Here is a 21,444-nt window from a genome sequence, read left to right on the forward strand (position 1 = left end):
CTGTGTGACTGTGGGCAAGTCACTTCACTTCTCTGTGCCTCAGTTACCTCATCTGTAAAATGGGGATTAACTGTGAGCCTCACGTGGGACAATCTGATTAGCCTGTATCTCCCCCAGCACTTCAACAGTGCTCTGCACATAGTAAGCATTCAACAAATACCAACATTATTATTATTATTGTTACACCTACCAAATTAAAGGACGGACTAAATAGGTCATGCTGCTCTCGTTCCGTGGCATATTAAGACTCAAACCTCTTCAGTCCCTTGCAGAGTGGCTCAGTGAATAGAGCATGGGCCTGGGAGGCAGAGGACCTGGGTGCTTAACAAATACAGAAAAAAGCAGTTGTTTCAAATTATGTAGTATCAGAATGAACGTTTAATCTTTTTTTAGAAGCAGCATGGGCTGGTGGATACAGCATGGACCCGGGAGACAGAATCACCTGGGTTCCAATCCCGGCTCCCCTCTTGTCCACTGTAAAACCTCGGGCGAGTCACTTCACTTCTCTGTGCCTCAGTTCCCTCCTCTGTAAAATGGGGATTAAGACTACGAGCCCCCTGTGGGACAGGGACTGTGTCCAACCCGATTGGTTTGTATCCACTCCAGCGCTTAGAACAGTGCCTGGCACATAGTAAGCGCTTAACAAATACCACAGTTCTTATTGCTATTATTTGTCATTCGTTTGGAAAAAACTATTAATGGATCACCAATTTGAACGGTCGGTTTACCCTCACTGCCAGAATATGAGTATGATTTAATTTGTGCCGAAGGGCTTAGTGTGGAATTTGTATAGAATAATCTTCCTGACGTGAGTATCCATGTTTTATCACTCTGACAAGCTCCTCAGAAGTGATTGAGAGCAGGTATTTTCCCTAAAACCTGTATGTGGCTTTCCGAGGTAGAAAACTACAATCTTTCCTAAATAGCTTGCTATTTTTGGCAGTATCTTGGTCCCTGCAAATATTGCACGCAGGCTATCTTGGGCTTCACTGGATGATTTTCCTTTCTGGCTAAAACTCAAATGGTGGTGGAAAAGAGAAATCCTTCCTATAAGTCATTTCCTTTAAATGCGTTTCTGTTGCTGAAATGATCTGAAAAGAGTGAACCATTTTCCAACATTGGCTTGGTGCGCCCTGTTTCAATTGGGACTCCATTGTTTTTACACATAAAATCAGGAGCTGGCTGGGCTGGATTCTAAGAGCAACAGGATATGGGCCTAGCTCTATAGGGGGTTCTCTAAACTTACCTTGTTTGAAGCCTTGGCTAGCACTGAGACCAGTTCTGCTCAGCGTTCAATGGTGGATCTGCTGGAATAAGGAAGTTGTTAGACATTCTCAACGAGGGTTTGAAAAAAACCAGTGAAATGCAGGCAGAGAGAGAGCGGGATTGGAACAAAAGAGGGTTTGGGGGAAGGATGGAGACAGAATGAGGGGGATTGACTTGGGCGGGGGGGGGGGCAGCCCTTTCTCCTTGGGGAATTGGGGTTCTGTTTCGCCTTAATCTATCCCTGCATAAAGTGGTTTCAAAATAGTCTTAGTTGGTCTTTTTCCAAAGGCTTTAGGCACTCTGCTTGAAACAAACCATTGTGCTCCTCCGCTCTAATTATAGCTCGATTTAGACCATGAGATCTATGCAAAAGCTCGGTATGTATGAACCTGGGGGGAACTTGGCAGCCACCCGCCCCCACTCCCGGTGGGCAGCGCTGCTCTTCATTCATGAAAAGTGAAAATGGCTCTCGTGGAAATGATCTGCCTGGACCGGAAAGGCTAATCAATCGGCTGGTGCCGGGACATTCCGCTCGAAGAGAACCACAGAAGGTTCGTGCTCCGGGCTGCCCCACAGAAAGCTCGGCGCCCATCTTCCGTGAAGGAGAGTCGCTGACTCCATCTTGAGGCAGGCCGACACACGTCTTGCCGTGCCATTCGGGATGGGATCCAAGCACCGATTTGAACTGACCTGCCGGAATTGGTTGCCTTCAGTAGCGAAAGTAGCGAAACACCTAGTCTTCACTTGGTTAAAGCACATCGAGCCCACGGAAGATCAAAATCTTTATAGTCTTGGGGCTGATCCATTTCCTGCAGTCTCACAGTGCACCCCTTCAAAAATATAATAACAATGACGGTATTTGTTAAATGCTCACCGTGAATCAAGCACTGTCCTAAGCCTTGGGGTAGATACAAGCTAATCAGGGTGGACACAGTCCCTGCCCCACGTGGGCCTCACAGTCTTAAGCCGCATCTTACAGATGAAGTAACCGGGGCACAGAGTAGTGAAGCGACTTGCCCAAGGTTACACAGCAGACAAGTGGTGGAGCGGGGATTAGAACTCAGTTCCTTCTGGCTCCCAGACCCGTGCTCTCTCCCCTCGGCCATGCTGCTCCTCTATGCCACGAGGAGCGGTAGATGGTTTGGGGGCTTCCTGAGGTGGCCTAGTACTGTTATTATTAAAATCACCTTATTTCTTTTAGAGAGAAAAGTCCAGATTACTTGGGTGGGGGCTAAGGCTATCAACAGAAAGCATGAAGAAGAATGTATATTGTGAGTTTGTAATGAGAACTGGATGAGTAACCCAGTCATTTGATTTTTCATATTTCACAGTCGTCAGCAATTATTGACCACCTATTGCCCTTAGCACATCATTCTAGACTCTTGGGGGAAAATCACAATAACTTTGAAATATGATCTCTATTCTCAAGGCACTGATCGATGGGGAAGATAAGACAAAAACGGGATGAAAATTCACCCAATTGCAGAGTATGAGAGCAGATCTAAATAATATACTTGGGGTGATAAATAAATCAAGAACAAATAGGAAAAGTAAATAAAAAAGTGCCTAAGAATGTCGAGGTGGGTGAAGGAAGTCATGAGCAGGAGGGTAAGAGATAAGTCGGGGAATGAATCCTGAAAGACGTGACCTTTTGAGAAAAGGGAGGGATGTGGCTTGTTAAACTGTAAGGGGGGTTCAGACTTGAGCAGTGGGTAAGAGGTGGGAGAGGATACTAAGTTGAAAGGACGATTAGAAGACCCTGTTATTTTGTGTCTGATCAATTGATAATCTCCCTTAGTCGTGATTAAATCTCTGAAGAGCCAGACTCCTTCAAATATACGTCCTTTTCTATTGGATGAGGGAAGCAGTAGCTGGTAATTCAGTGATGAGAGAAACTATCTCATGATTATCACATTAACGGTCCTTCCGATCCCGGATTCATTCCCTTCAAAACAAAGACCCCGGAGAGCACTTGGAGAAACACTGTGACTCCTCCCCACCTTGGTGCCTTTTCTCAAAGGCAGGATTCCATCTTCTAACGTCTCTTAATAGTTCATTCGGTCGTATTTATTGAGCGCTTACTGAGTGCAGAGCACTGTACTCACTGTCTAGCATGTTTCTGTCTTCTCCATGATCCTTTCTAAATCCACTCGAGCTTTTTAGTTCCTCTAATATTTCTCTCCAACAGCCATAAATTTCCCCTCTAATTGCGGAACATAAATTCGCTAGAGGAATTTATCCGGCCCTTTCCGTGAATCTGATGGTATTTTCGGCCTCCATACTTCCGGAAAACAAAGTACCTGTGTGTAAGAAAGTTTCCCTTTGTCTTCTTTAGTTACCCCATTCAAGCTTTACCGGTGCTTCGGTGACTAACCGTTGTATGTTTGCCTGCCCACATCATTTTACAGATTTCAACCCCCTCTTCAGACTAAAAGAATCCTAGTTCCTTCAGCCTCTCTTCATCATGTTGATGATGAGCTCATTAAGTATTTACTTCGTGCTAAGTACTGGGTCGATAGGATCAAATTCAAAACTGTTCCATCCACCTACTGAATTAGAAAGAGAGAACAGAAATTATGAAAAGAGAGAGAAATAGAGCAAAGGAAAGATCTCCTGCCTAAGCCCAGTAGACCGTGAGCTCTTTGAGGGGGAGAATCACATCTACCAACTAGTATTCATACCAATCATTAAGTAAAGTGTTTTGCACAGAGTAAATACTCAGTAAAATACCATTGAGTGATTGATTTCAGTGGTTCTAAAGGCGATCGAACATTGTTTTTTTCCACTCCCCTTCTTGATGATGTTTCAAATTCAGTCAGGTTTCTTACTTGCCACGACACACCAACTATACAATTCAAGGAATAGGCAACAATGACTTCAAGATGTCCTTCAAGTAGTTGTTTTTTATATTATTTTCCCCTGCGGGCTAAACCTAACATTTGCTCATCTGCCAGCTTTCTTCCCACTTGGATTTATGAGTTCTTTATACAGTTTATTCTCCATAGCATGCCATTTTAACACCTGGAACCTTGAAGATATTACTGAACACTCTCTCCCAGCTCATTTATGAAGATATTAAATAAAACTCATCTGAGCGTTGATCCCTGACATACCTCACTCTTTGTCCACGAAGCTGTTTATTCACACGCTTCTTTTCCTATTGTTTATCCAGTTTTCTATCTATGGCAGACACTCCCTCCAATTCCATGATTGACTCATTTTTTTTTAAAGCTTTGGCCGAGGAGCCACTTGGAAACCTAAACCTAGAATGTCCACAAATTCCCCTTTTATATTCACACCGTAATTGACACCTTCAGCCTGGGCTTCAGACAGGAAAATATTTGCCACCTCATCCCTTTCCGTTCAACATTATTACGCACGCAGCATTCTGTAGGATGTCATTATGATTACACTGTTTCCGCACGCGGCATTCTGTGGGCTGACGGTGTGAAACGCTGCGTGCTCGCTTTGCTTTCCGTATGACATCATTATGTTATTCTGTTTTGGCACGGTGTCATACAGCTGTTTGTCTGAATCCCCGAATCCGGAGTCTTTCTTTGGAGGATTCCTGACCCTTCCATTTGTTCCAGAGCCATTGCGTTCCCCTCCCAGGTCATACGCGCACCACTTTCGCTGGGCACTTTGACATTTTTCACTGCCCACATGCCACCAGCCCTTCACGCCTGGTGACATTGAGCCCTAAGGCAGTCGTCTCATTTGCATAGCATCAAAACCCCCCAGCTTGACCCTCTGAGAACTCCCCCATATCAAGGATCCGTAATTTCCCGTCCAGAGATTATATAATCTTTCCCTTAACTTCTGCTTATCTGCCTCCTTTCTTATTTACCTTCAGACTCATAAAAGGACTTTGGAGAACGAGAACAATGCAAATGTTTTATGGCATTTCCGAAGAGTTTCATAGGTGCCAGACACCGTGTCAGGCACTGGGGTAGATGAAAGACTGAAAAATTGGACACAGTACCATTCTACGTGGACTTAACGATTTAAGAGGTAAGGAGCGCAGGAAAGCTCCCGGTGGACAGGGAGAATGTCGACTTCCATCACTTTTTACCAAACCCTAAAGGCAGTGATCCTTACCCCGGCGACGCCTAATAAATACTTCGGGTGGCTGGACTGGTCACCCCAGTGTTTAGCACATAGTAGGCGTTTCGTCAGTTCTATAATAATGCAATATGCGGACAGAAAATGAGGCAGAGTGACTTACCCAGGATCACACAGCGGGTGGTAACAGAACTGGGATTAGAACCCAGCTCTCCTGATTCCTAGACCTGTGCTCTTTTCACTTGGCTATCCCACCTCCCACTGGGTATCATTTATCTATGCGTATGAATCTCCCTTTTGCAACCGAGAAGACCGCTAATAATAATAATAATGATGGTATTGATTAAGCGCTTTCTATGTGCCAAGCACTGTTCTAAGCGCTGGGATAGATACAAGGTGATGAGGTTGTCCCGTGTGGGACTCGCGGTCTTAATCCCCATTTTACAGATGAGGTCACCGAGGCACAGAAAAACAAAGCGGCTCGCCCAAAGTCACACAGCTGACAAGTGGCGGAGCAGAGATTAGAACCCGCTACTGAGAAGCAGTGTGGTCTAGTGGAAAGCACACAGGTCTGGGAGTCAGAGGACCGGCGTGCTAGTTCTAGCTTCACCACCTGCCTGTTGTCTGACCTCGGGCAAGTCATTTCATTTCTCTCTGCCTCAGTATACTCATCTTTAAAATGGGGATGTTCTGCCACCTACTTAAATTGTGAGCCCTCTGAGGGAGAGGGACTGTGTCCGACCTGATTATCTTGTACCTATCCCTGAACTTAGTACATTTCTTAGCACAAAGTAAGTGCTTAACAAATACCATAATCATTGTACTGTTATTGGGACACCCGAGCACCGCAATGCGAGCAGCTTCTCACAACAGAAGAGAAGCTTCCTTGCTCTTTATTTTTCATCATCTATAGGCCTTAGTGCCAGTGAATCGTGTTTCCAACTTCTTATTTTGGAAAATTAATTAAAAAAATTACCTCTGATAAGTGGCAAGGTCACAAAGCAGCTCCTAACATTTATTTACATGCCGAGTCATTTGGAAAAAGAAATGAGAAAGGTAAGAATCTGAAAGAGCCTATGACCAGCCAAGTTCAACAAGGCCTAGATTTATTTGGAGGAATGTAATTTGTTGACTCAAGTCATTAGCTTGTACAGTAGAACCTTGATAATTATGAGTTTGCTAATCTGCAGACACCTTAATTCTGACTAAATACTGGAATGTCTCAGTCAGGGCTCCGTAGAAAGTTTGCTCTTGGGAGGTTAAGACTTCATCGCTTTCACCGAGAAATTCTGTAAAGTGTCAACTCAATTTATCAGATGGATGCACAGAGTATATTTTGCTTTTTGACTCTATTCAAGCAATTTTGCTTATTCACTCATTCAAAATGAACTTGTGATGAGCTCCTGGGATGGGCATGAAACCTGTATTTTTTGTGAGGTCTGTCTATCTCTAGTCTTCCTGCAGATGAATTAGAGGAGTGACACTTTCTTAAAAAAAACTCGAAGGCAAGCTCCTTGCGAGCTGGGATCATGTCTACTGTATTGTCGTCTCCCAAGGGCTTAGAACAGTGCTGTGCACTCAGGAAGGCCCCCCTAAATACCACTGAATATTTAATAATTGAAGTAAATTGAAGAATCACATTTTGAAGACACGATGCGAACTGAAGGAAAAAATGATTATCAGCACTGATTAAAAGAGATACATTAACAAGTATCCACAAGGGTGTCATGGGTGTCCAAAGAGAGGTGGAGTTAAGTACATAACGTTATGTACTTAACATTACAGTGTGCAATAATACAAAATGCAGACCACTGTACTACTCGCTCGGGAGATTAAGATACGGCAGAGTGGCGATACGTTCCCTGCCCGCACAGGACTTACTCCGGGGGGGAGACGGACATTAAAAGAAATGGCAGGTTTGTACATAAATAATGTGGGGCCGGAGGGCTCCACTGGGCTTAAGATATTTGCACGCTCTTTGTGCTTCCGAGAAGCTGAGTGTGTCTGGGGGATAAACATTCGCACATTATTTTGTCTCTGTTTCACCCATTAACAGTTGGCAGTTTCCATCGGGCCTCCCCAGCCGCTGATGTCTGCTTTCTCCGGGGTCTCTAGCAGCCACTTCATCCTTATTAATGGTATTTATTATTAATGATAATAATAATAATTGTGGTATTTGTTAAACACTTACTCTGTGCCAGGCGCCGTGCTAAGCACTGGGGTAGATACAAATCTGTGAGGTTGTTCACGGTCCCCGTCCCGCATGGGACTCAGAGTCTCAATCCCATTTTCCAGGTGAGGGAACTGAGACCCAGAGAAGTGAGGTGAGTTGCCCAAGGTCACACAGCAGAAAGGTAGCAGAGCTGGGATTGGAACCCAGCTCCTTCTGACTTCCAGACCTGTGCTCTATCCACTAGGACACACTGCTTTGACAGCTATGTGGTGAGTACCGTAATTAGCACTCGGGAGAGTCGAATACAAGAGAGTCGGTAGACACGTTCCCTGCCCACAGCGAGCTCCCAGTTCAGAGGATCGCTTCCCCGCTTCATTAGTGTCTTCAAGCCTCTCAGGCTTTGCGGAAGAAAGAACTCAACATGGGGGGGAGGGGGGCAGGCCAAGACCTTAAAAACCAATGAAGGAAAGCAGTCACCGCAAAAGAATCCGTTCTGCCCCAGCCCCATCGTAGCTGTATACATAGGGCAGAATGAAAGGCAGAGAGTCCTCACAACAACCTCCCTCGGCTGCTGCTGACGCGCCCTCAGAGAAGAGGCATCCGGATCGAGAGAGACTTCTGATCGAGAGACAAGAGAATCACCCTGAGTGCAGCAGGCCGTAAGCAGCAGGTCACGCAGCAGTCAAAGGGCAGAGCCAGGTTTAGAACTCAGGTGTCCCGTTTCCCAGTCTTGTGCTTTTTTTCTCTAGACTTCTAGACTATAAACTCCTCTGGACGGTTAACGTGGCTACCAAGCTTGTTGTACTGTACTTTCCCATGCACTTAATACAGTGATCGTACCGTGAGCCTTCTCTCCTTTTGCTTGTCATTCCTTCTGCTCATTTCGTTCTGTGGCCCCGTGTTCTCCTCATTCCAGTCTCATTAGCTCTTTTTTCTCTCCTCCTCTTTTCTGGCAGTCTTTCTCTCTCCTTCCTCCCTGCCTTTTTCTTTCCCTCTGTCTTTCCCCACACTGCCACTTCTTTTCTACTCCCTCTATCTGCTTGTTCTTTCTCTGTCTTTCTCCCTGTTTCTTGGCGCCCATCTTGTATTGGTCTCAGAGCTTAGTACAGAGTAACCCCTGAGTTTGATTACTACTACGTTTTGGTTGTTAATCCCTTTCTACCTTTTCAGCCCCGCCACCTGAAACCCCTCCCTGCTGCTTCCCCCTCACCTTAATCGCATACCACCTTTCGGCTAATAGCGATACCGACTTTGGTTTTAATTAAGCGCTGTGTCCTAAGCACTGAGGGCGATCCAAGATAATCAGATTGGACCCAGTCCCTGTTCTATCTGGGACTCGTAATCTAAGCGGCGAGGAAAACGGGTGTTTCATCCCCATTTTACAGACGAGGGAACTCGGGCACAGGACAAGTGACCTGCCCGCCGTCCCGCAGCCGACCCGTGCCGGGGCCGGGATCGAAACCAGGGTTCTCTGACCGCCAGGACTCTGGTCTTTCCATTAGGCTCTAAGACTGGGTGACCGACGGGCTGGGGCTGCCGAATCGCTGGGCTGGAGCGGAAGGGGGTTTAGATGCAGCCCGAGGCTGCGGTTTCCACCCCACCAGGCTTACCATTGGAGAACACTTCCTCCCTGTGCTGGCAACCCCACTTCTCTGTTAAGAGCAACGTATCTCACGGCAGCCCGGACCTTGGCCGGGATCGGTGGGGTCATTGCTCTGTTTCCATTACAAACATACTGACTCCAGCTTCGCAGTCCTTCCACATGGGGTGCTTCGGTTGGAGGCCCGTACGCTGAGAGATGTCTGGAAGGGGCCCAATGATAATTACAGAACTGCACACCCTATATTTCTGCGACTGTCATTTCTGCATGCTCGGTTTGGTGATTGATATCGGGGCCGGGCCCGCGGCCTTTCAACGGGAGGAATTCTCGCGGGAATTGAGACTGTGGATATACCGGTGAGCTGGATAGTAACAGACATTTCTCTCGTTTAAACTTAAGCCTGAATATGGCCGTACACTCATTTCATTCATTCAGTCAGTCGTATTTATTGAGCGCTTCCTCTGTGCAAAGCACTGTACTAAGCACCCGGCGCTCTACTAATAGACACACTTCTTCAAGCTGGCTCATACTCTTGCAACTAAAATGGAGCGGCGTGGCCTAGTGTAAAGAGCTTGGGCCTGGGAGTCGGGATCTGGGATCTTATTCTTTCTGTGCCACTTGACTGCTAGGTGACCTCGAGTAAGTCACTTAACCGCTCTGTGCCTTAGTTTCCTCATCTGTAAAATAGGGGTCAAGTTACCTGTTCTCTGTCCAAGTTAGACTGTGATCCCATTTCGGACAGGGACTATATCCGACCTGATCACCTGTCATTTTTTTACAATTCTCAGCACGCAGGAAGCACTTAACAGATACCGCAGTCATTATTATCTGACAACCCGATCCTGCCGCTGTATTCTGCTGAATTCAGCGCATTTCTCTTTATCGTGGCCGATTTTTTTTCCAAAATGGTAGTGGTTTGAAGCAGAATAGACTGCTACAATTCACTGGGGCAAGTCAATAACCCTCGCTGACTCAGAAGACACTCTGGCCATGTTGGAAAGAGCAGTCCGGTATTCTCCACTTAAAAATACAGTAGCAAGGCACAGATATCGTGGACGGCCCTGATTTACATCTGGGGGCTTAAAGTCTAGAGGGGGACACAGACATTAAAATACCAGAAACTCAGCCCTTGTAGGAAGGGAATGCGTCTACCTACTCTGTTGTATTGTCGTCGTCCAAGCGCTTAGTACGGTGACCTGCACACCGTGGGCACTCAAATTCCACATTGTTGATCATCCACCAGTCTTTGCAACCACACCTGCTCATTCAGATACAATCATCATCAGTGGCCCCATATTCGCCCGTGAAGGACGCCTATCTCTTGCTCCTATTTCTTGTGTTATCGCCAACTGCTGCAGTGGGGTAGAAAGAACCTAAAGTGAATTATTTGTTGCTTTAGTGCCCTCTTGTGTTTGTCAGTCTCAGATGAATAACGGGATCAAGAAGTGCAAAGAGGGGCAGTGCCAAATTGGGAGGTCGGGGGTCGGGGTGAGGGTTCGATCTTAATCGTCTAAATAAGCAACCTACTTTGCCACTGTAGCTTCAAAATGGAGTTCTGGCAGTGTCTTTCTTGTCGTGGATGTACTGTATATTTAACCGCACATATGACCACTTTTTAAAATGGTGTGTGCCGGTTGTACTTTCCACGCAAAGGCCATTTTCTGCCAAATAGGTACGATACACATTTCCCTCTGCATCCAAATAGATGCTCGGGATGCGCCGGTCAGAGAAGGAGGGAAGGAAAAATTTCCCTACCCGTCTCCCAGATCCCCTGCCAAATTGGTCGCCTCCCTGGCCAACTGGGCTTGGGGACGCTGCCGGGATCTGCGGGGAAGCCAGCGAACCCGGCCTGTGGAGACCGTGTATGCGGACCGAGGGCCACGCCACTGTTCTTGGTTCAGGGAGTGTGTGGATACAACTCAGATAGTCTAGGAATGGAGGAAGAGAGGAGGGAGGGGCAGGGAAATAGGAAAGAGCTATCTAGTGGAAAAAGCACAGAATGGGCAAGTCATTCAATCGGTGGTATTTATTGAGCACTTACCCTGTGCAGAGCACTGTACTAAGGGCTTGGGAGAATACAACAGAGTCGGCAGAGATGTTCTCTGAAGAGACGGGGGTTAATAATTTGCTCGCTTCTTGCCTAATTAAAAATACAATACCAAGACATAGATATTGTGAACAGCCCTGATTTACATCTGCGACCATGGGGTTGGCTTGGGAGTAGAAACGTTAGGCCAACAAAGAATTTTCGAATCTAACACAATGCAAACCACAGCCTACTGGGTGACCTTGAGCAAGTTAGTTCATTTCTGAGGGTCAAGGTTTCCTCATCTGTAAAATGGGGATAAAACACCTGTTCTCCATCTCTCTTGGACTTTGAGTTCCAAGGGGGATGGGAACCATTTCCTTTCTGATTATCTTGTATAGACCTCAGCGTTTAGTACAGTCCTTGACACTTACTAAGGGCTTAATAAATCCCACCGGCACCAACATCAATATTCTTCATCTGGGAGTGGGCGAGAAAAGGTCGATGACTTACAGTTTTTGCATTCACCTTATTTTATTGGAGCATTATTTAGCACTGAAATGAGCCACATTCTCAAGAATGAGGCAGGACCATTTGTATCCTAGCTAGTTTTTTTTTTTTTTTTTTTTGCAAATTTCATTCCCTTGTCTCCAGCCCTTTGCCTCTCCCTTTCCTGGATAAGATACATTTAAGGATTTCAGGTCAGTGACAGTAGGTGTACGAGAAGGACCAGAGAAAAAATATAAGAATAATCATGCAAAGGGTGCCAATAATAAAACGATCCAATTGCCTGGGAATAGACCACACGAAGAACGTAAGCCTGACTGATTACCTCTAAACAGAAACCAGCAAAATAATGAGTAGACAATCAACTGCGAACAGTTGTCCTATTCCTATTCTAGCCCAGAAATGTACATGAGAGAACGCAAATAGTGCTCGCCAAGAGCAGTAAACGTATCCATATGCAAAACATTAGTGTTTTCAAACACTTGGTCCTGCTGAAGCAATGGGCTCTCAACAGAAAGAGTACAGGAAAGGGCCCAGAATTGCGTTAAACAGCTAGTTCCCGATGTTTGGTTCCTGAGGAGACTGTCGGTGCTGGAGTGCAAGGTTTAGTTACATAGAGACAAAATATCCCGTAGCTCGGCTCACCTCAGAGGCTTTCTCTTTCAGATCGAACACCTCCTTTCCCTAAGTGACGGGGGGGGGGATGGGAGCAGAAAATGCACCTTGGGTTGGCACGAGACCCCAGAGAGAGAGGAAAGGGGGAGGGAGATCCGGTAATTTTTGTTGTTTTTAACTTTAAAGTCCTGGAAACCCTCTAACTCGGATATGCATTCTCCATTCTTTTTTCATTATCCGAGTATGGCTGTGGCCATTATGCAAACCCGAGAAAGGGAAAACTCTTTCAAACTATGTTGTTTGGCAAGGGATTTCCCACCGAAGGAACGGGGCCAGTCCCTTGGGAGAACAATACGCATTTTGTAAACTTTCATAAGAGACAATTTATGGCTTTATGAAAACAAAACAGGAAATTAAATTAAAAGGAGAAACATATTTAAATAATGCTCAAGTGATGACATAGACTAACAAAAGCCCACAGTGTGTCAGCTTTGCGAGTTTGCTGGCTTTTGTCAGTCTGTGTCGATAGAGCAAGGAGGTGTTTTCCTCTTTAATTGGGCCCGGATTGCCATTTCTGGGCTCCAGAAAGGCTAGTTTCTTAGGGTGTGAAGCAGTGCTCCACAGAGAGTGTCATTGCTCTACTTATCCTGGATAACTTCCCATATGATCAATTAATTTGGTAACATCCTCTGCCTAACCAGTACCGCAAATCCCAAGGATTGCAGATTGGATGGAAAAACAGTCTTTGTTTACCCCAGGTGGAATCTGTAGGGATGCCAGGTTGGAGACGTCTGTCTTAAGAAATGCTTAGAGAAACAGCATGGCAACATATGCGACACATATAATGCAGTGTTTATATGATATACATAGAAATATATCATAATACACAGTATAATATATATGTTCATTAAAGTTGGTATTTGTTAAGCGCTTACTGTGTGCCGAGCACTGTTCTAAGCGCTGGGGGAGATACAGGGTAATCAGGTCGTCCCACGTGAGGCTCACAGTTAATCCCCATTTTACAGATGAGGGAACTGAGGCACAGAGAAGTGAAGTGACTTGCCCACAGTCACACAGCTGACAAGCGGCAGAGCCGGGAGCCGAACTCATGACCTCTGACTCCGAAGCCCAGGCTCTTTTCCACTGAGCCACGCTGCTTTAGTCTATCATACGTCCTACACACGCATGCTTTCCTACTATATATATGTTATGTGATTATACTATTACTGTTATACCAATATAACGGTACCGACATTTTCAATATTCCCCATTCACTTAGGGACCTAAAAGGCCGCCACAGTGGAAAGCTTGAACATTTCCCCGGGGAGATACACGGAATAGAGGAACACTTCTCTCCCGAGTTCTGTCATCCCTTTGAACCACAGGTAAGTTACATCCTTATGGATCCTTAAGTGCGGCAGCAGGCTTCCCCTCTGTGCACACCTCCTCCCCATTAGGAAATAACAGAGGAAAAAAACCGGCGCCCAAACTTGGCGATTTATGGTAAAGGGCGGAGGCTCTTGGGAACGGCAAATATGCTCTGTGCTAGTCTTAATCCTCATTTTTCAGATGAGGTGAGAGGCTCCGAGAAGTGAAGTGACTTGTCCAAGGTCACACAGCGGACAACTGACGGAGTTGAGATTAGAACCCATGACCCCAGGGACCTGTGCTCTATCCACTTTGCTGATAATCAGGTCAGATACAGCCCCTACCCCACCTGGGGCTCCCAAAGTATTTTCACTTCATTCTTGGAAGTTTCTCTAACCAATCCTCTGAGAGTACCGAGGGATGATTTTGAATACGTAAATACAGTACTTCCTTTTCAGAGTATGTGCTAGTTCTGTCATTCTCTAATGCTAAATGGAAATGGGTGTCAATCCCTAGCCAAGTGAGTCAAAATTCTTCAGAGAGGGGAAGGAAGGTGCCTAAAGCAAGGAAAGGTTTTCAGCGCTATCATCTGAAGTGAGAGAATTGCGGAAAGAAATGCCAGCATTAGAATTCAACAGCCCCATTGCAAAAGAATGCTAAAGAAAAATATTATAAGGGAGTGCCGATAAACTCTCTCAACCATATGGGCCTCCAAAACGGGAAGTCCGATCACCTTATTTTGTTAAGAGTATGTTCATCTATTTCACAGCAAGGCCATGAAAACCAAATTTCTAATTTTGGAAAAACTGCAGCAAACACCAATCCCTCATACCTTCTATACTACAACTCACCTACCTCACACTGCTACTTCTATAAAAAGACATCGGCGGGGATGTTTACTTCTTATTTCTGTTTCTTTTCTTTGGAGGAGTGAGGGTCACGAAACTGAACCTGTAAGTTAATCTATTGGCATTTCTTTACAAAATGAGAAAACATGTTTGGTCAGACCTATGTTTCGTATTGTTTCGTAATGACTTAAGCGAAATGAAATACACCGATGGTGTTTTTCTTGAGAATTGAATTAAATGCAATAATATTGACACGGTAGTAAAGGTGGATTTGATGGGGTGCGAGGGAGGGTATGTCACCGAGATTTTGAGCGGATGATAAAACCCAGTTAGATCTTTTGTTCTGTCAAATCTCGTGCACTAAGGTTCTACAGTTGTGAATAATGGCTCCAGTACGTGAGACATTCTGTCAAGGCGTGGGCTGTTGATCATGGTGAAGGAATTCTCTGCCATGTGAGCACTAGCCTCCATTAATAATCTCCATACTTCCTCAGTGTGTGGGGGTTTATTGGGTTTTTAAACTCGCATTACTTTTCCAAACGTAATCTAGGGTCTCATTCCGATGGCCCCCCAAAACCTAGAAAAATCTAGATTTTCCAGGTGTCATAACGTATGTTTCACCTGAGCGGAACACGATCACGGTGATCGGCTCATGGGATGAGCTAATTTATGTAACAGGTTAATCAAGCGAAGCCTCACCAGAAACAGTAGTCATGGAAAGCTGTGGAGTCCTACGATCGTGAGTCTAGAAGAGACCTGCAGGGGCTCACTGGTCTTTCCCCTACCTCCAGTAAGGACTGTAAACTCTCCCAGGCTGTGTACAGTCTCTCCTGCTACCTCCCTAGCCAATTTGAGCATGAATGTTACTTTTCAAAATAGAGCTTCCCTTTATATAAAAATAAACCCTCTCCTAAACCAAAACTCTCTTCTAAACCAAAATCCCTTTTGCCTAAGAATTTGCTATTGCATAATAGCATTTCTTGTCCTCCGTCTAAACTGGAATCAAGATGGAAATGGATTCAAAATTCTGTCTCATGAATCTTATTGAAGGGTAACAACAGATGGGAATTCTGTAATAATAAGGAGCTCCCACGCCTGTGTTTTCCATTTCAGATGGAACTGGGATTTTTTTTTTTTTTTACCTATGCAAAGACACTAAACGTCCTCACTTAAAAATCTATGGCATTTGGGCAGAGGACAGTTTCTACTGTTAACAACATATCATTCAATGACAGAAGTTGTGACCCCCTTCACAGAAACCTATTCTCCAAACCGTGGAATGCAAGTCCTTACGAAGGGGGAGTTTCCAAAGACTTCAGAAGAAATGAGCCGAATGGAGAAACGATCGGTGCTTGAGTCTACATGCTGGCGAATCTTCGTCTAGGAAAATCCAGTGGATATGGGCCACGGGGTCTGGTTTCCTAAGAGCGGAACTAGACGCTCGTGATACAATCTTTCATTAAAGCATCTGTCCCAAACCAGAGTGTTCTGCCATAGTAAAGAGAGAGTGAATTAACAGTGAATCGAGACTCGTCCTGTTATTGTGCCAGCCTGATGATGGCTGTGAGGGAAGAGTTACGAATGAAGTAACAGCCCGAAAATAACAAGAATAATAATCGTGGTATTTGTTAAACGCTTACTGTGTGCCAGCCACCGTACTAAGCACTGAGGTAGATACACGGTCCCAGTCCCATATACGGCTCACGGTCTTCATCCCTGTTTCACAGATGAGGTAACTGAGGCCCGGAAGAGCTCAGCGACTTGCCCAAGGTCACACGTGGTCGAGTGGCGGGGCCGGGATGGGAACCCAGGTCCTCCTGACTAGGCACATGCTCTAACCACTGGGTCATGCCGCTCCGTGGTTTATGCCTAAATCACTTGGACTACCCCAGAGTGAGACCGCCCAGCTCCCCGGGCCTTGTCCGGCTTGGTGTTCGAGATGACAAGAGCGTTGGAATCTCCACCTGCCCCGGTTACCTCAGATTCCCCTTCCTCTGTGGACCGAGTTAATGTTCTATCTGCCTGTAACAGCCTCCCTGACTTGCTTTAGGGAAGTGATACAAAAGGACGAATCATTTTGAGCCAAATCCTGCCGAAGGGTAGGAAGTGCTCACAGAGGCACAATCTGGGAATGAAATGGAAATTTAGCATGTGTCATTCTTCAAAAATTTCACCGTCAGGGAACAGCATATGCCCTGAAGAAGCACGCTAGGAGGATGGGCTTCGGGATGTGGCCTTTGCAGTCTAGAAGGGAAAGCAAACCTCTTAAAACCAGCAAACCTCCCTCCTGGTGAAGATAGTAGGAGATTCAGGGAAAGAACGATGGCTTTTTTTCTCCCAAAATAATACCAAAATATATGGAGAGCGATGATTTCAGCTTCTCATAACTACTTCAGTTAAATTCAAAGACCGCTAGGTTACTGTTCAGATCACTTAGGCTGAGGATCACTAAGAGATCATCCTGCTTCCTGACATTCTAGGTCTCTTAAATGTGTACTTTGCAGATTCCGCAAAGAGGAAAAATGCTATGTAAAAATTTTTACAGATGCCGATTGATTCTAAGTGTGGTTAAATACATGGGATTGTCTCCAACTGTGTCCTTTGGTGGATTGCTATTAGCTTACATTTGAAATCTCTGTTGGCCACAAATTTCACATTGTTCTTCCAAATGTAATCATTTCTCCCTTTTATCTGATCTCCTACAGTCTCTCTGTTTTCATCAATATCTGACAGCTATTCCCAAAGTTCCAGTGGAGTCCACTCTAATATCCTTATGCGTACTCTCTTCTCCCTTTGAAATCCAATACCTATGCAGTGAAATAATTTATTGTGCTTTATTTAGCCTTTTATTTTTTGCATGTGTTTTGATACTGTCCCTTTGAAACAAGGGCATTTGGAAATTTAAACCAACTGTTCACAAAAAGTGGTCATGAAAGCCTGATTAAGAAATCTTTCTTTTTTTTCCCCCACAGATACGCCTTTTATTCTCCACTTTTTAGGCATTGATGTTTAATGAGCTCTGTCAAAAATACCACAAGTTCCCCGAGTCCTGCAAACAATGGAAAAATATGATGGTTATTGCTTATAGTGCAGGCTAGTGGTTAGAGAAAACCCAGAAAGCAAAGCTGTTCGCCACAGGCAAGTAAGGTCCCAAACCAGGTAAGATCCTGCTTATCATTAAGAAGTCTTGGGTGGCACCGTCTCCTCGAGAAAAATGTAATTCACTGAATTTGACCCGTCTAATATCCGTGGTGCTGGCCTATTTAGAGGAGGAGCTGGGATTTCTTTATCCTGATTCCCACACAGTCACACATTTGTTCAGCTCGGGTACTGAGGAGAAATGCATTTCGTAAACACGGTTTCTGAAAAGAGGGTTTTATGAGGCGGTCCTGAAGCCGTTACCGTCTGATACGCGCTTTGTTAAACTGTAGGGAAAGCGCAGACCAGTGAAATAGTTGACAGGGTCCTAGAAATCCTAATGGATAGGAAAATATGCTTTTCAATAGAAAAAGAGACAGACACACAGAGAGAAAGCAAACAAAGAGAAGCTGCTCGGGCTAATCAACCCTGCTTAAGGGAAGACCACTTCTTAACCAACCAGGGTCATGGCAGCATCCGGCAAAGCTTTGCTTCCTCAGCTTTGTGATCCGCAGTCTCTCATATTACCGCTCCTCTCATTTGTCTTCCCTTCCGCCCCTGCGAACGGCCCTCTGGCATTGCCAAAAATTTGAGACAAGAATGAAAAATGTTTTGCTCGATTGCTAACCTGTGAAAATGTGATTTTTCGCCAGTGTTGTGGTGGTGGTGGGGAGTTTTTCTCAGGGCTCTCATCGGGGCTGGCTGGCTTTTGACGTGCAAGTAAAATTCCTGCCTAAGTGAGTAAACGCCACTCTTGATTGGAGCCCGAAAAGCTGTTTCATCCTTTCGCTTTGGGCTAGGCTTTCCACTAACCTCCAGAGGAGCCTTCCACCCCCCTACGGATCGGGAAACCGAGGGGAAAGGAGCCCATGGGAGACGAGGAGGAGAGCTCCTGCACACGGAGGCCACACGAAAGGGCTTGAGCTGAGCAGCGGCAGCTGATTAGCTCATCCTTTAGCCATCTCCAGGGATTTTCATTTTGGGAGCCAGATCCTGCCCACGAGTCACACGGGAATATAGAATTGCAGAGCAGGAAAGGACCTTCAGGGGTCTTCCCCTCCACACCCTCACCCCGCCTTCGGGCAGAACCTCACCTTGTCTGGGCCTCGGGCCCTGTACGGAAATCTCGAACGTATGTGTGTTTCTGTTGTTTGTGTTAAATCTTGCCAGGTTCTTCATAGGCAACATTTCCTGCATCCGCCCCTTCCTCCCCACCCAACCGGCTACCGTCCGGTCCAAACTCCCGGCAGAGCGCAGTTAGACTATGTCGAAGCTTTGGTTTTCCCTCACCCCCAGCCTCTTCCCTTCAGTGGCGTGCCGTTTGCAGGGATCAGCTTCTTCAGGTGTTACTCGGCACACATCTGAACACCTATTTTGTGCAGAGCACTGTACTAAGCATGTGGGTGAGTGCATTAGCTAGCAGACAGCGCCCCTTCCCTCGGGTAGCTTCTACTCTAGGAGGTTAGTATAGTCTAGTGGTGGAGAAAGGTGAATATGCTGACCGAGTGGACTTGGAACTGCGACCTTCGGGCATTTGCTATTCACTCCACCGTCAGCTTCACAGCACTAAAGTATATCTCTATGAATTATATATTTTAAATTATTTATATTTAATGTCTGTCTCCCATTCTATACTGTAAGCATTTTGTGGGCAGAGAACATGTCTACTAACTCTGTTGTAATCTCCCAAATGCTTAGCACAGTCAACGGTCAACGAATACCACCGGTGATGACGACGACGACTAATTCAACATCTCAGCAGAGTATCCGCTCTCTTCTGTGTCAACCCGACTTGCTCCCTTTGCTCTTTCCCCATCTCCCTGCCCCACATCATTTAAGTTTATACCTGTAATTTATTTATATTGATGTCTGTTTAGTTATATCGATGTCTGTCTCCCCCCACCGCCCTAGACTGTGAGCTCACTGTGGGCAGGAACGGTCTCTCTTTGTTGCCGTATTGCATTTTACCAAGCGCAGAGTACAGTGCTCTGCACACAGTAAGCGCTTAATAAATGCCACTGAATGAATGAAGGAGGAATTCGTATTACTGGAAATGGGGGAAACAAGGTTTCCGTGATGTGATGGGCCTTAGTTACAGCAGAAGAGCTGTCACGGAAGCAGGATTCCTAAATTCTCGTCTAAGGAAATTGACTTAAACTTCTTGGGGGTTTGGCTGAGGAGAGCCGCCCCGAATGAAAATCCCCCAGGAGCAAATAAACCCAGAAATCCACCTCTCTCCACGCACACCCACCAGCTGTGGAGAAGAGGGCAGGTTGCTGTGACCCGAGTGGTCAATAAGCAGTCGACGGCCCTGGTGAGGATGCCTCTGAAAATGGCAGCCAGTCCCATTCCGTTCAATAATTAACGGCTGGCCCCTCCAGGCTCCCGGCCCAGGGAGTGTCCCAGGAAACTAGGGACTCTGCTGACTGATGAGCCTGAGGTCACCTGTGATGTATTTCTGAGATTCAGAAAATTGAACTCTTTCCCTTCCTGCTGCCCTGGCCCCGGTTCATGTTCTGTGATAATATTTTCCGGCACAGAAAACTTCCAGTCCGCACCAACAGATTTGATTTATTCAACGAGACCACAGAGGGCAGCTAATCACAGGCAGTGCCCTCCAGGATGGATCTCAGCGGACCTCTGGACGCCAGCTTGAACAGTCCCGTAAACCCTGCTGGCCGTGGACAGGTTTGGAGGGAAATTAGCTTTGATCTTTCCCCAGCCCCGCCCCGCCTCCCCACTTGGGTAGAAAGCTCTCGTCACAAGTCCATTTCAGTTCCCGACCCCCAGGTGGGATTCCCAAACACAACACAGTGCGTGTGGCTGGAATCCAGCTCTCTGCTGTCAGCCAGGAAGACGACGACGACTCCCTCCTTAAAGCAGGTGCTCTCTGGAATAAAGATGTCAAACACAGGAAGATCGAGGCAGGGTGGGGTCCGTCAGTGGCAGGCTGACTTCCTGAATTTCTTTTTTTGAATTCTTGCAGGGAGGCTTTTTCGCTATGGAGAGGATTGTTGAACAACTGATTGCTGAACCCAATTGTATTTTAGGGGAGGCAGGAAGACAGACTAACTGCGGTAATTGGCTCGGAAACACACCGGGGAGACCTTCCCAGCTAAGGTTCGGGAGATGCTACAAACATGCATCGTAAGTTCCTCGGCGCTTCTCTCAGAGGTCACCGATGATCTCTTTCTCGCCAAATACAAGGCCTCGCTTGGACCTCTCAGTCGTCTTTGACACTGTCAACCACCGCATCGTAAGTTCCTCGGCGCTTCTCTCAGAGGTCACCGATGATCTCTTTCTCGCCAAATACAAGGCCTCGCTTGGACCTCTCAGTCGTCTTTGACACTGTCAACCACCTCCTTTTCCTGGAAACACCCAACCTTGGCTTCGCTGACGCTGTCCTGATCCTCCTCCTCCCTCTCTGGCTGCTTATTCTCAGCCTCTTTCAAAGGCTCCTCTCTCTCCCACCCGCTAATTGTGGGAGTCCCTCAAGGCCAAGTGGCGGGTCCCCTTCTATTCTCCACCTCCACCTACTCCCTTGGAGAACTCATCCGCTCCCACGGCTTCAACTACCATCTCTGTGAGGACGATCCCCATGTCTACGTCTCTTCTCCTGTTCTCTCTCTCACCCTCTTGAGTCTCCTCCTGCCTTCAGCCTCTCTCTCTTTGGCTGTCTATCCAACACCCCACACTTAAAGTGTCCAAAACGGAACTCCTCATCTTCCCATCCAAACCCTGTCCTGACCCTCCACCCCTGACTTCAGTATCACTGTAGACAGCACCACCGTCCTCTCTGTCTACACGTCCATAACCTTGGTGTTATCCTCCACTCATCTCT

At 46.2% G+C, this 21,444-nt stretch overlaps 1 long non-coding RNA gene across 5 annotated transcripts in view; it reads left to right on the forward strand.

Annotated features, from left to right (window-relative positions):
• The window catches only part of LOC120639012, an 81,473-nt gene extending 60,489 nt beyond the window's left edge, over positions 1-20,984 (forward strand). For 4 of the 5 annotated variants that reach the window (XR_005661109.1, XR_005661107.1, XR_005661110.1 and 1 more), the window contains 5 exons: positions 5,120-5,277; positions 7,385-7,466; positions 13,529-13,634; positions 17,438-20,291; positions 20,590-20,984. This is a non-coding gene — a long non-coding RNA (uncharacterized LOC120639012). The remainder of the gene's footprint in view (positions 1-5,119; positions 5,278-7,384; positions 7,467-13,528; positions 13,635-17,437; positions 20,292-20,589) is intronic. The other variant, XR_005661111.1, reaches the window with a different exon arrangement.
• The last annotated feature ends 460 nt before the right edge of the window (positions 20,985-21,444 follow it).

This window comes from Ornithorhynchus anatinus, chromosome 19 (genome assembly GCF_004115215.2).
Source record: "Ornithorhynchus anatinus isolate Pmale09 chromosome 19, mOrnAna1.pri.v4, whole genome shotgun sequence".
Taxonomy (NCBI): Eukaryota; Metazoa; Chordata; class Mammalia; order Monotremata; family Ornithorhynchidae; genus Ornithorhynchus; species Ornithorhynchus anatinus.